This window comes from Suncus etruscus, chromosome 4 (genome assembly GCF_024139225.1).
Source record: "Suncus etruscus isolate mSunEtr1 chromosome 4, mSunEtr1.pri.cur, whole genome shotgun sequence".
NCBI lineage: Eukaryota > Metazoa > Chordata > Mammalia > Eulipotyphla > Soricidae > Suncus > Suncus etruscus.
Window position 1 is genome coordinate 122,451,824 of NC_064851.1, and position 14,249 is coordinate 122,466,072.

The window sequence follows — 14,249 nt, forward strand, 5'->3', positions numbered from 1 at the left end:
ACAACAACAAAAAACACAAACCAACCAAAAGAAAGGTAACTGTGACTGGGAGATTGATCCCCAGCAATCATCAAATGATCCCTGAAGCACTGCTAAGAATGACCTCGGGAACACAGAGCTGGAACAACTCGCCGAACACTCAAGTGTGGCCCAAATTAGAAATATATATATTGTATATATAATGTATATATAGTTAATCATATAAAAGCATAATAGTTTTTTCGTCTGCATCATGAAATTAGGAAAATCATTGATTTTTTTTCAATTAAAATCTGTCACATAGGCTAGTATCAAATCTGTGACAAAATTTTCTAACTTGTCCTCTAAATGTCTTTTAGCTGCTTTAGTGAACTTTTATTTTTTTATCATCTAGAATCTCATCAGTGTTCACATATTCCATTTAGTTATCATGTCAAGACCCACATGCTAGTTAAGACATCTAGTATTAGTTGTTGGGGGCCTGATCTGGCCACTGTTAAAGTTTCTAATACTAGTTCTCATTCTGAAAAAAAAAAATGAAGCTGTATTAGATCCAAATGGGGAGACACCTCATTAAATGAAAAGACAGATGTAAATTTCTTTATACAGTGTTGACTTTATAGATAACAGCAAAAAAAAAAATCATTTTTATGGTATAAATTAAATCTCCTGTAGCATTATTTGCAGTTTTTTATTTTTGTTTTGGGCCACACCTGGCGGTGCCTCAGGGGTTATGCCTGGTTCTGTGCTCAGAACATTGCTCCTGGGTGTTCTGGGGACCATATACAGTGCTGAAGATGAAAGTGGGGCTCCTGCCATACAAAGTATATAGCATGTTCTCAATCCCTTAACCTACTCCCTTGGTCCAAAAATAATTCTTGGTGCACTGAGAAGCCAAAATACTATGGACATGGGGCCAGAGTGATAGCCCAGAGGGTAGGCATTTTGCCTTGCATGTGGTCTACCCGAGTTCCATCCCAGGCTTCCATATGTCCCCCAACCCTGCCAGGGAGTGATTCTGAACACAGAGCCCAGGAGTAGCCCTTAGCAGCACCAGGTGTGGCCCAATAAACAAGATATAAAATAAATAAAATATATATAAACATATTTATATATATATATAATATAAAATAAAAAGATACCCATGGATAGAGCAAGAAAACAGGGAATGCTGACATTTGGGGTCATGCTCCGTGGCCAGCAGTTGGTCCCATTAGCTTAATTGAGGTATTGTAGTGAAACCTTTTTATTATGACTAGTTATTTCACAAGTCGAAGATTGATATTTTCCCCTCTCCCCTTTTTGGGAAGATGGGAATTTGGGGCCACACCCCTAAATGCTAAGAAGACTAACTGCTGTATATCAAATCCAGGTTATCTTGAGCAAAAGTAGCTCCCAACTCACTGTACTATTGTTCCAGACCTGAAGTTTGATTTTTTTTAAATAATATCTTTAAGCACCATGATTACATTTATTTATTTATTTATTATTTATTTATTTATTTATGATTGTAAAACATCTCTGATGAAAGGAGACAAACATTTGGCCAGGATTTCCTTAGATACTTCCTAGACAGAAGAAGGATGTAGGAATAGAATTTTTCTTAACTTTATCCTAGTGATCCAATGAGCGAGAATAACGTACAATAAACAGAGAAGAAAATGTTAAGAAAGTCCACTGCTGTCACAAGAAGAATGTAAAAAAAAAAAAAAAAAAAAAAATGGCCAGAGACGGCTTGGATTGGCCCTCGGGTGCCCCCGTACTGACCCTGACAGTTAACAGGTCTCCTAGCAACAAACTGTTAGCCGGAAGGTGCCCGGGCTGAGGTGAGGTGTCGGGGTGAGGGGCTGGAATGTGCGGCCCGGGAGGTTTTGGCATCCAGGGCTCTTGTTTGCCAGCTGGCCTGGTGTTGCATGGACCACGCGCCTGCTTGCCCCCAGGGGTGATTCTGCCTCATGGAAAACTTTTAGGAAAACCCCAGATACAGAGTGAATTATTTGCTTCAGGGCCACATCTAGCAGTATTCAGTGGTTACCCCCTGACTCTGTGTTTCGGGAGTCATTCCTGTCAATGCTCAAGGATCAGATTCGGAGTTGGGGATGGAACCCAGGTCAGCAACATGGAAGAGGCGAGTGCACTAACACCCTATACTATCTCTCTGGCCCCCTGAAAGTCCTTATTATTAAGACACACGTCTTAAAAAATAAAAATAAAGGTACAGGGGCCAGAGGGATAGAGCAGCGGGTAGGTTGTTTGTCTTGCACAAGCCAGACCCGGGTTCGATCCCCAACACCCCAGCACTAGGAGTACTTCCTGGAGTAATTCCTGAGTGCAGAGTCAGGAGTAATCCCTGAGCATTGCCAAGTGTGGCCCAAAAACAAAGAAAGGAAATTTTAATGAAGATCCAGATGTTTCTAACTATCAGTGATAGCAAGCACCAAACAGTACTGTTCTTAATGACAATGACATTAAATTGTGTCGTTATAGTTTGTTCCTGTCAAGAAATTTAATTTGTTCCCTGAAAAACTAGAAATGGAGCATCCATGTTCCTACCCCCAAATATATGTAGAAAAAAACTCTGGCCATTATCAAACCGGATATTGTTTGACAAAGAGGAGGAAATAAAAGATATTATTCTCAGAGCTGGATTTTACCATTGTTCAGGTAATTGCTGGAGATGCTGTGAGCATGCCTTTTTCTTGCATGTGTGTGTATAGGGTTGTGTGTGTTGAGAGAGAGAAAGAGAGACAGAAATAGATGAATGAGACCCTATTGCTTTTTAGTAGTTAAGCAACAAATGTAGGGTTATTCTTTCTAAGTGTGAAAGTTTCAGAATTTCCCCACCCCACTCAAGAGATATAAATGAGGAAATAGGGGGCCGGGCGTGGCGCTGGAAGGTAAGGTGCCCTGCCTTGTCCTGCGCTAGCCTAGGACGGACCGCGGGTTCGATCCCACCGGCTTCCCATATGGTCCCCCAAGAAGCCAGGAGCAACTTCTGAGCGCATAGCCAGGAGTAACCCCTGAGCCTCACAGGGTGTGGCCCAAAAACCAAAAATAAATAAATAAATAAATAAATGAGAAATAAAATTACTTTTTTTTACTCCACTTGTCCTGTTTAACCCAAAATCCCAGACTCCAGAGAGGCATGCCATTTAATACTTTCAGCTCTCCCAAGATTTTCCTATGCCTTTACATTTTTTTCCCATAAGATAGAATAGTCTGAGCCAGACCAGTGGCGCAAGAGGTAAGGCGTCTGCTTTGCCCGTGCTAGCCTAGGACAGACCGAGGTTCGATCCCCCAGCTTCCCATATGGTCCCCTGAGCCAGGAGCGACTTCTGAGCACATAGCCAGGAGTAACCGCTGAGCATCACTGGGTGTGGCCCAAAAACAAACAAAAAAACAAAAAACAGAATATTTTTAGCTCTTTACTCATTCCTGCAGATTCAGAAGCTATATAATTTGGAATGTGAACTCATTCTTTATAATAGAAACCTGCCATGTGGGGCCAGAAAGGGTAGCACAATGGGTAGGGCTATTGCAGTTGACCCATATTCAATCCCCAGCATCCTATGTATGTCTCCTGAGTCTGCCAGGATCAATCCCTGGCTGCAAAGCCAGGAGTAAACCCCAAACACTGAAGGGTGTGACAAAAAAACAAACAAAGCATCAAGCCAACAAAGACTTGTTGTATGTAACCAGATTTCAAATTATTCATCACCTAATAAACTATTATTGAACTGTCATTTTATAATGTATTTATAATAAGGTTATAAAATTTTATAAAATAATTTATTAAAATATAAATTAGTTTATGTTATTTGAGGCACTAATCTTACAACACTTAATGGTTAGTGGAAGGATTTCATGTAAACAATGTTCCTACACTACATCCTCCACTAGGTTGTCCCACCAAATATGAGTCTAGCTATCATGTCCCCTAAAATATAGTCCTAGCCCCTCCACTAGAGTGTTACCCCAAATACAGGTCTAGCTTCTTCAAACTCCCTCTGTGGTAAGCTCACTTCTGTGGTTCATGAACAGTCATGTATATGCTTTATTCTGTTTCTCTTCTAGAGAAGAAAGCTACAATTTAGTCCTGAGCAATGTAGTAACTTTTATGTGGAACAATATGGGAAAATGTTTTTCCCCAACTTAACAGCTTACATGAGTTCTGGACCAATTGTGGCCATGATATTAGCTAGACATAAAGCTGTCTCCTACTGGAAAGAACTTTTGGGACCAAGCAATAGTTTGCTGGCTAAGGAGACATATCCAGACAGGTAATTTTCTCTGGGAGAAAAAATGAAATCCAAAAATGAAAAAAAAATCTGATTTAAATATAATAAAAATTTGGGGCCAAGTGATAGCACAGCTGTAGGGAATTTGCCTTGAATGCAGACGACCCAGGACAAACCTGAATTCAATATCTGGCATCCTATATGATTCCCCGAGCCTGCCAGGAGCGATGTTTGAGCTCAGAGCCAGGAGTAACCCCTGAGCACTGCTGAGTCTGACTCAAAAAACAAAACAAAACAAAAAATTACAAATTTGACTTGAAAGTTTTCTTTCTTTCTTTTTTTTTTCTTCCGGTTTTTGGGTCACACCCAGCAGCACTCAGTGGTTACTCCTGGCTCTACGCTCAGAAATTGTTCCTGGCAGGCTCGGGGGACCATAGAGGATGCCAGGATACAAACCACCGTTCTTCTTCGTCTAAGGCAAATGCCTTACCATTGTGTTATCTCTCTGGCCCCAGTAATTATCCTTCATCACTTACAATGAAGCTGTTCCCGAAGTAGAATTTTCCTTGGAATATACTAAAGTTTTACCCCCTGTCCCCCAAAGGACCTTCTCCCAAGGACCTCAACACCCCCCACAAAGACTGAATTGTGAAGATAGGGATAAGATCCCTTTGGATCTTTATTATTACCTTGGTGAAAATTAGTTTAGTAGGGTTTTCTTTGGCTTTACTCAGTTTACTTTTTTGTTTGTTTTGGGACTACAACTGGCAGTGCTCAGGGATAACTCCTGGCTCTGAGCTCAGAAATCACTCCTGATGGGCTCGGGAGACAATATGGGATGCTGGGATCGAACTCAGGGTCAACAGTGGTACAAGGCAGACATCCTACCACTGTACTATCACTCTGGCATCAAACTATTTTTTTTTAAATATTGATAATACTAGAATTCCCTGAAACCTAAGTTCTTAGTACCATTACTATGGAATTAAAAAGACATAGAGGACCTGTAAGTTTGCATATGCATTGATTTTATACTTCTCCATAAAGCATCTTTTTTTTTCAAACTCAGAGCTACTTCCTCATGTAGCCCTGCAGATTTCAATGTGTCTGAGGGGCCAGGAGGTGTTACAAAGAAAGGACATTCATTGCATGTGAAGCCCTGGATTCAGTTGGGTAGTGGTTGTTTGGTCCCCTCAGCACTGCTGGGAGTGAGCCTATTCCCCCCAAAAAGTCATATATGAGCCCCCATTTAAATTGATTGTAAACAAGTCTAAAGAATGCAGTTGAGTCGCTGGAGAGATAGTACAGGCGGTAAATCATTTTTCCTTTATGCAAACCATTTCAGCCAACATTGGTTCAATCCCTGGCACCACACACCTGGCACCACATACCGTCCCTTGAACCAGGAGTCACCCCTAAACACAGTCAACAATAGGCCCCTGAGCACTGGTGGGTGTTGCCTAAAATTTCCTGCCAATTTTTCAAAAAATTAAAAATACAGTTTGCCCTTGAAAAGCCATCAAAACGGGCCCGGGAGAGATAGCACAGCGGTGTTGCCTTGCAAGCAGCTGATCCAGGACCAAAGGTGGTGGTTGATCAAATCCCGGTGTCCCATATGGTCCCCTGTGCCTGCCAGGGCGCTATTTCTGAGCACACAGCCAGGAGTAACCCCTGAGCACCACCGGGTGTGACCCAAAAAACAAAAAAAAAAAAAAAAAAAAAAAAAAAAGAAAAGCATCAAAACTTGAAAAGTTTTGAAATGTACAGGTTTATTTATATGTGGGGTTTTCTTTTATAAATTTTTTTGGGTTTTTCTTATAAATCAGTGATTGTAAATGTATGGTATCAACAGATCAACAAATTGAGTAGAATAAATGCACTTTTATGATCTTGTTTTTTGGGGGTGGGGGTCCTTACCCAGTAGCACTCAGTGCTTCTGCTCTTGCTCAGGATTCACTCTTGGCTGTTCACTGTATTGGTGGTGCCTGGGATCTAACACACACTAAACTATTTCTAGGTCCCTCTCATGATCTTACCATTTCCTTTTCTCATCTGTATTTAATAGCAGTTAAGTATCATACAGCATGTGAATATGTGGGTAACAGCTACATTACTTGTAAGACTTCTGGTCACCGTTGGGCCGTTCTAACTTGCTTTTAGTCTCAGGGCCTTGTACGGCACAGATGAAGTTAGGAACGCACTGCACGGGAGCAACAATTTTGCTGCCTCCGAGAGAGAAATTCGATTCATGTTTCCTGAAGGTGAGTTATAGGCACTTACATTCCGCTGCTGGCTTTTATTTCATTGGGAGAGTTGGGGGAGGAAGTGGAGCTCTGAAGGCAGATCAGAGGCTTACTGGAATACATTCTGGTCATATTTTTATTTAGCTTTTTGGTTTGTTTTTGGTTTTTGGGTCACACCTGGTGGTGTTCAGGGGTTACTTCTGGCTCTGTGCTCAGGGGTCTTTCCTGGTAGTGCTCAGAGGGAACATATAGACATACTGGGAATCGATCCTGGTTGGGCCACTTATAAGGCAAATGCCCTACCTTCTGTGCTATGCTCCTGCCCAATGTACTTTTTTTTTTTCTTTAAATTTGGGGTCCACACCTAGTGCTGCACGGGGCTTACTCCTGGCTTACTCTGGGATCACTTCTAGCACAGCTCATGAGACTAAATAAATGCTGGAAATTAAACCTAGATTGGCTGCATGCAAATCAAACACCCTACTTACTGTACTATCTTTCTGGCCCCTTGATCATATTTTCATTGTGTTTGGGTTTGGTTTGATGCCACATCCAATGGTGTCCAAAGTTTACTTCTGGCTCCATGCTCAGGGATCATGGGATCAAATAGAGTGCTGGGAATCAAACTGGGTTTGGCTCTGTGCAAGGCAAGCACCCTGCCCACTGTTGTATCTTCCTGGACCCTTATTTTCAAGTTCTCCATAATTAAAAACCTGAATCTGAAATTGGAAAACTCAGCTTGCTGTTCAGAGCAAAACTGGTTTTCAGGGCCTACATTCCCACATTGTGGGAATTACAAAAAATTAGTTTTAAAGTACATTCTAATTTATTATCAGTGAATGTTTGATTTGTAGTGCTATATTGTAAGCCTAAACATTATGCTACAGGTTGTTCTTAATTCTTGAATGAAATCTGTAAAGCATAAGGAGAAACTTTTCCCACAGTACTGGAAAGCAATCCCATTGTTGGTCCTTGTCTCTCTGAGATTTAGGTATACACCAACCACGAAAAAATCTCCTCCTTTTTGGGGCCGGAGAGATAGCACAGCGGCATTTGCCTTGCAAGCAGCCGACTCAGGACCTAAGGTGGTTAGTTCAAATCCCAGCGTCCCATATGGTCCCCCGTGCCTGCCAGGAGCTATTTCTGAGCACCGCCAGGTGTGGTCCCAAAACCAAAAAAAAAAAAAAAAAAATCTCCTTTCACCCACCCTTGACCAATGAGGACTTAAATTTTAAGAGGTATGATGAAGACTAATCTCAAATGATGGGGATTGCGCATGCTGATGTGGGGATTAAGACACTTTATATACAACAGACTCCAGTTTGATTCTTTATACTGCATATGGTCCTCCAGCGCCACTAGATATGGCTCAACCATTACCACCATCGCCCCCAGAAAATGGTGAATATTAGCTCTAAAAGATCTACTTGTAAAACGCATTGTTTTACTTTCAGACAAAGCTTAAAGGATTTTACTATTCAAAAATGTACATGGTTTGTGTCTAAAATATAAAAAATAAATAGGAATATATATTACAGACAGATTTTAAATGTGGATTCATTAGTCTCTAAGAAGGTAAATAGGGGCCGGAGAGATAGCACAGTGGTAGGGCGTTTGCCTTGCACACGGCCAACCCAGGGGAGATGGTGGTTGGATTCCTGGCATCCCATATGCCCCCCCCAAGCCTGCCAGGAGCAATTTATGAGCACAGAGCCAGGAGTAACCCTCCCTGAGCACTGCTGGATGTGACCCTAAAAAAAAAAAAAAACAAAAAAAGAGGGTAAGTAGTTTGTACCTACACATTTTAGGGTTAAGAACTAGAAAGATTCTTATAGGTTTTGTATGCTTGTATATTTATAACACTGTGTATTAAAGTTACTTTAGGCATGGAAATATAGAGAAGGATACAGATAAAAACAAAATTATAATCTTAGGCATAGGTTAGTCATTATTTTCTGCCATTCTCGTAGTGTTAAACGTGTGTACTGTCAGCCAAACTATTACACAATGTGCCTTGTTCTGGTTTCTTTAAACTTGCTTAATGACTATAGTTTTTCATTATTTCTAAGCTTTAATCAATATATTTGTGTTTTCAGTAATTATAGAGCCCATTCAAATTGGACAAGCTGCTGTGGACTATTTAAATTTATATGTAACACCAACTCTGCTCAAAGGACTCACAAATCTTTGTAAGCAAAAGCCAGCAGACCCTTTAGTAAGAAATTCTTTTATTCACATTAAAGGATGTCTTGTATGTTTTTCTTTTTAAACATTGTATTCTTTGAAACAATGAAAGTGCCAAGAGGTGGTTTAACAACAACAACAAAAAGCCCTGAAAATCTATTTGGGAACCAAAGAGATAGTACAGCAGGTAGAGTATTTGCCTTGCATACTACTGACGCATATTCAATCCCAGGCATTCCATATGGTTCCCTGCAGCCTGCTGGGACTAATTTCTGAATATAGAGCCAGGATTAACCCCTGAACACCGCTGGGTGTGTGAAAAACAAAAACAAAAACAAAAAAAAACAAACAACAACAACAACAAAAAAAACCAAAAAACAAACAAAAAAAAAAACACCATAAAATCTATTTTATAGGGGCCGAAAGACAGCACCGTGGTAGGGTATTTTCCTTGTATGCAGTTAACCCAGGATGAATGGTGGTTAGAATCCTGGAATTCCATATATTCCCCAGAACCAGCCAGGAGCGATTTCTGAGAGCAGAGCCAGGATTCACACACTCTGAGTGCTGCCGGGTGTGACCTAAAAACCAACCAACCAACCAAACAAACAAACAAACAAAAGCATACAAAACTATTGTATAGGTAATTTAGCTCCTTTCTTATGTAATTTAACTTGGCTCATAGACAATGCTAGGGATTAAACCTGGATCGCAGCATGGAAGGCAATTGTGAATTTACCTTCTTAGACTATCCTATGACCCATAGTAGTATGGATATCTTACAGAGACAGAATTCAATCTAGACTCATTTGTGCATGACTATCTCCTTGTGCCTATTTTTTGGACTGGGCCAGACTGAAAGTACAGTAGGTAGGGCATTTGCCTATAAGTAGCCAACCTGGGTTTAATCTCCACAGCCTATAAAAAACTCTGGAGCCTGCCAGGAGTGATTCTGGAGTACAAAGCCAGGAGTTATCCCTGAGCACCAAGAGGTATGACCCTCCCCCACCAAGTTAACAAATAAATTTATGTGTAGTGTAATATATATATTTTCCCCTTTTTATATTTCTGGGCCATACCTGGTGATGCTCAATGGTTACTCCTGGCTATGTGCTCAGAAATCACTCCTGGCTCTGGGGACCATATGGGACACCGAGGGATTGAATCATGGTCTGTCCTAGGTTAGCTGCGAGCAAAGCAAACACCCCACCACTTGTACCACCCCTCCAGCCCCTGTGTAGTATATTTCTAAGAGTAAAATTAATAGTTCATATGATAATTCTTTTGAGCCAATAGAGGAACTACCAAATGTTTTAGTGGTTTTAACAGTTTCACTTTTCAACAAGCAACTTATGAGCATTCCCGCTTCTCTATGTCATGGCTAACACACAGTTTGCAGTTTTTAATTTTATTATAGTCAAAGTACTATATATTAAGTGGTATATTATTTTTGTTTTTTAATTTGCCCTACCCTGATGGTTAATGATGGTGTCTTTTGGGGGAGATGGGGTGGGGTCACAACCAGTGGTGCTCAGGGCTTACTCCTGGCTCTGTGTTCAGAGATCAGAAACCCTACCTTGGTGGGGTTCAGGAGACCATATAAAGTGCCAGGAATGGAAAGCAAGTCAGCAGCATGCAAAGCAAATTCTATATGCACTGTACTCTATTTATAGCTCCCAAGTACCATCTTTTGAAGAATACAACAAGAAAATAGACTTGGTTAAATATGTAAGTATACATATATATCCATTAGCGAAAGATCAATTGCATGTGTATGGATCTAGTTTTGAATTCTTGGTGCCATTTCAAATTAGTCTATATGTTTAGTTATATGTCAATACCACGCTATTTTGAGGGAAATGGCAGGGAAGACTCACCTGACTGTGGTTAAGGCTTACTCCTGGCTCTTCAGAGGTCACTCCTTGTATTGCTGGGGACCACATATGGTGCTAAGAAATGAACCTGTGTTCAGTTGTGTGTAAGGGAAGCACCTTAACTGCTATGTTATCTTTCTGGCTCTACCACATTTTTGTTTGGTTTGGGTTGGTTTGGCCTGAGGTGCTCAAAACTTACACTTGGCTCTGTGCCCAGAGAGCATTCCTGGTGGCTCAGGGAATCATATGGTGTGCTGGGGATTGAACCCAGGTCGGTCATGTGCAAGGCAAATACACTAACCACCATAATATTTCTCCAGCCTCTGGCCCTACCATGTGGTATAGTATCCTCTTCTCCAACTTCTTGTTTATTCCACCTGAATGATCAGAACCGCCCATACCTGGAATACGTGGGTAAAGGAGTCTGCCTGGGGGGAGAGAGGGGATAAGAAGGAGTGTTAGAGAGAGAAGAGAGAATCAGCAAGGAAAATGAGCAAAAAGAGTCAGCAAAGTCAGTCAGCAGGGAAGCCTTGAGAGCAGCTGAAAGGGAGACAGAGACAGAGAGCCTGTTCTTCCTAATTATAAAATATAGAGGCTAGAGCCATAGTACAATAGGTAGGGCGCTTGCCTTGCAAGTGGCTAACCTCAGTTCATTCCCTGGTACCCCTTATGGTTTCTCGAGCCTACCAGCAGTGACCCCAAAGTTCAGGAATAAGAAGCAGGAGCCTCCCCACCCACCAAAATTGTTTTCAAAAATCTGTTTTCCTTGGGGCCGGAGAGATAGCATTGAGGTAAGGCATTTGCCTTGCATGCAGAAGGATGGTGGTTCAAATCCTGGCATCCTATATGGTCCCCTGAGCCTGCCAGGAGCAATTTCTGAGTGTAGAGCCAGAAGTAACCCCTGAGCACTGCCGAGTGTGACCCCCCCCCCCCCACAAATCTGCTTTCCTGATTGTTTTATAAATCATTATTATTGGTTTGGTATGGTTTGGTTTTGTTGGCCACACTCAATGGTGCTCAAAGTGGTTGAAGATCAGGGATTTCTCGAGGCACTGTTTGGGAATCATGAATGCCAAAGGATTGAACTCAGGGCTCCAAGAAGGCAAAGCACACATGCATGCTAGACCTTTGAGCTTTGAGCTTCCCCAGTTTGGTTTGATTACTTGCAACCCTATGGAAGTTCATATGAGTTGAAGATTGATTTGTTTCTACAAAAATAACTTGGAAATTTGGCTTGAATTGGTAAATCACTTGGTATTATTAATGTCTAAACAGTTTAACAATATTAATTTATTTTCTTTTTGGTGTTTGGGTCACTCCTGGCTTTGCACTCAGAAATCACTCCTGGCTGGCACAGGGGACCATATGAGATGCCAAGATTCAAACCTCCAGTTGTCCTGGATTGGCTGCGTGCCAAGGCAAATGCCCTACCACTGTGCTATTTCTCCAGCCCCAACAGTCTTAATTCTATGAACGTGGGCAGTCTTCTATGAACGTGATCTTTCCATTTATTTAGATCTTTACATTTATTTGGCCTTATCTTTTTTTGTTCCTTTTTTGGTCACACCCAGCAGCACTCAGGGGTTACTCCTGGCTCTACACTCAGAAATCGTTCCTGGCAGGCTCAGAGGACCATATGGGACCCCGGGATTTGAACCACCATCCTTCTGCATGCAAGGCAAACACACTATCTCCATGCTATCTCTCTGGCCCTGGCCTTATCTTTTTATTTTAATTATATTTTGATTTAGTTTTAGTTTTTTAGTTTTATATTAATTATTCCTAGATATTTTATTTCTCCAGTTCCATAATCAACAAATATGTTCTTTTTGGGGTTTTTTTATTTTGTGGTTTTTGGGTCACACCCGGCAGTGCTCAAGGGTTATTTCTGAAATATTGATATTTCAATTTCTGAAAATTGATCCTGGCAGGCATGGGGGACCATATGAGGCGCCGGGATTTGAACCGATGACCTCCTGCATGAAAGGCAAACGCCTTACCTCTATGCTATCTCTCCGGCCCCTCTTTTTGTATTGTTTATTGCTGATGTTTAGATACACAGATGATGCTTTGGATTTTTTCCTAATTTTTTTATATTACCGTGATTTATCAAGTTGTTCATAACAGTCATTTCAGGCATTAGATCTTCAACCACCAATCCCACACAGCTGATTATTTTTATGTTAATCTTGTAAACTGTAACACTGCTAAATGCTTGGATTAACTTTTCTTGTAGATTCTTTAGGATTTTCCATATATAGAATTGTATCATCTGTGAAAGGGCATAGTTTTATTTCTTCCTTCCCAAGCTGAAACAATACTTGACCATCCTGCATAATGTAAAACTTAGTGATTCAATTATTTGTTTTGTTTTGTTTGTTTTGTGGCCACACTTGGTGACACTCAGGGGTTATTCCTGGCTATGTGCTCAAAAATCGCTCCTGGTTTGGGGGACCATAAGGGACGCCAGGGGATCAAACCGTGGTCCATCCTAGGCTAGCGTGTACAAGACAGACACCTTACTGCTTGCAACACTACTCTGATTAAATTTTTTAATAGAAATTTTGATTGGTCAGTCTAGAGTGATAGTAAAGAGGGTGAGGCACTTACAACTAATCCATTTTCCATCACCAACATCCCAAGCCCTGCCACAAGTGATCCCTGAACAAGCTCCGAGCTTTGTTAATGTGGCCCAAATAAAATATTTTAGGGGCCAGAGCGATAACACAGTGAGTAGAGCATTTGCCTTGCACGCAGCTGACCTGGGTTCAATACCTGGCATCCCATATGATCCTCCGAGCCTGCCAGGAGATTTCTATTTTTTGTTTGTTTGTTTTTTTGGTTTTGGAGCCACACCTGTTGACGCTAAGGAGTTATTCCTGGCTATGCACTAGAAATCACTCCTGGGACACTGGGGATCAAACCAAGGCCCATCCTAGGTTATCGCGTAGCAAGGCTAATAATAACTTATCGCTTGCACCACTGCTGAAAGCCACCAGATATGGTCAAAACAGTTTTTAATTTTCACTGATTTATAATGATATATAAATTTGTAAGTATAAATTACAGGTCCATGTATAACTTAATTTTTAATATTTTTCTTGTTCTTAAAGTAATTTAAAAAATGAAGTTTCAATAGATATAATACATATACTAAAGAAAATATTTAGATGTTTAGTAATTTAATGCTTTTTTTTTTTTTCCCTTTTAGATCTGGCTAGCTGATTGGTTACTGGAAAATAATCCCAACAAACCTAGGCATAACTGTCCAAATAAAAGTAAAGAAGAAGCTAAAAGTTCTTCAAAGGAAAAAATACAAATTACTGTGTAAAAGACTTGCCTTCTACTTTAAAAGCACACAGTTGCTAAGGCCTAAGTAATTACATGTGTAAAATTTATTTTTACACTTAATTTCTAAGAAAAAGTTTTATAAGAAATGATTTGTATAGCAGATATCAACTAAGGTTATATATAAGTGTAGGGTTGTTTTTTTTTTTTTAGCAACTATAAGATGGAATTTAGTTAATAGAATTTATTGAGTCAACTATACAATTTGGAAAATTTTCCTAGATTTTTAGAATGCTATTATAAATAAAGATTATTTCTTTCTTTTTCTTCCTTTTCTTTTCTTTTTTTTTTTTTTTTTGGTGGGGGAACATAAATCTGGTGATGCTCAGGGCTTACACCTGGCTCTGCACTCAGGGATCAGTCCTGGTGATGTTTGGAGAAGT

At 40.5% G+C, this 14,249-nt stretch overlaps 1 pseudogene; it reads left to right on the forward strand.

The window, feature by feature from the left end:
• The first annotated feature begins 98 nt into the window (after nucleotides 1-98).
• Nucleotides 99-13,849, forward strand: LOC126007203 (nucleoside diphosphate kinase homolog 5-like; annotated as a pseudogene).
• The last annotated feature ends 400 nt before the right edge of the window (nucleotides 13,850-14,249 follow it).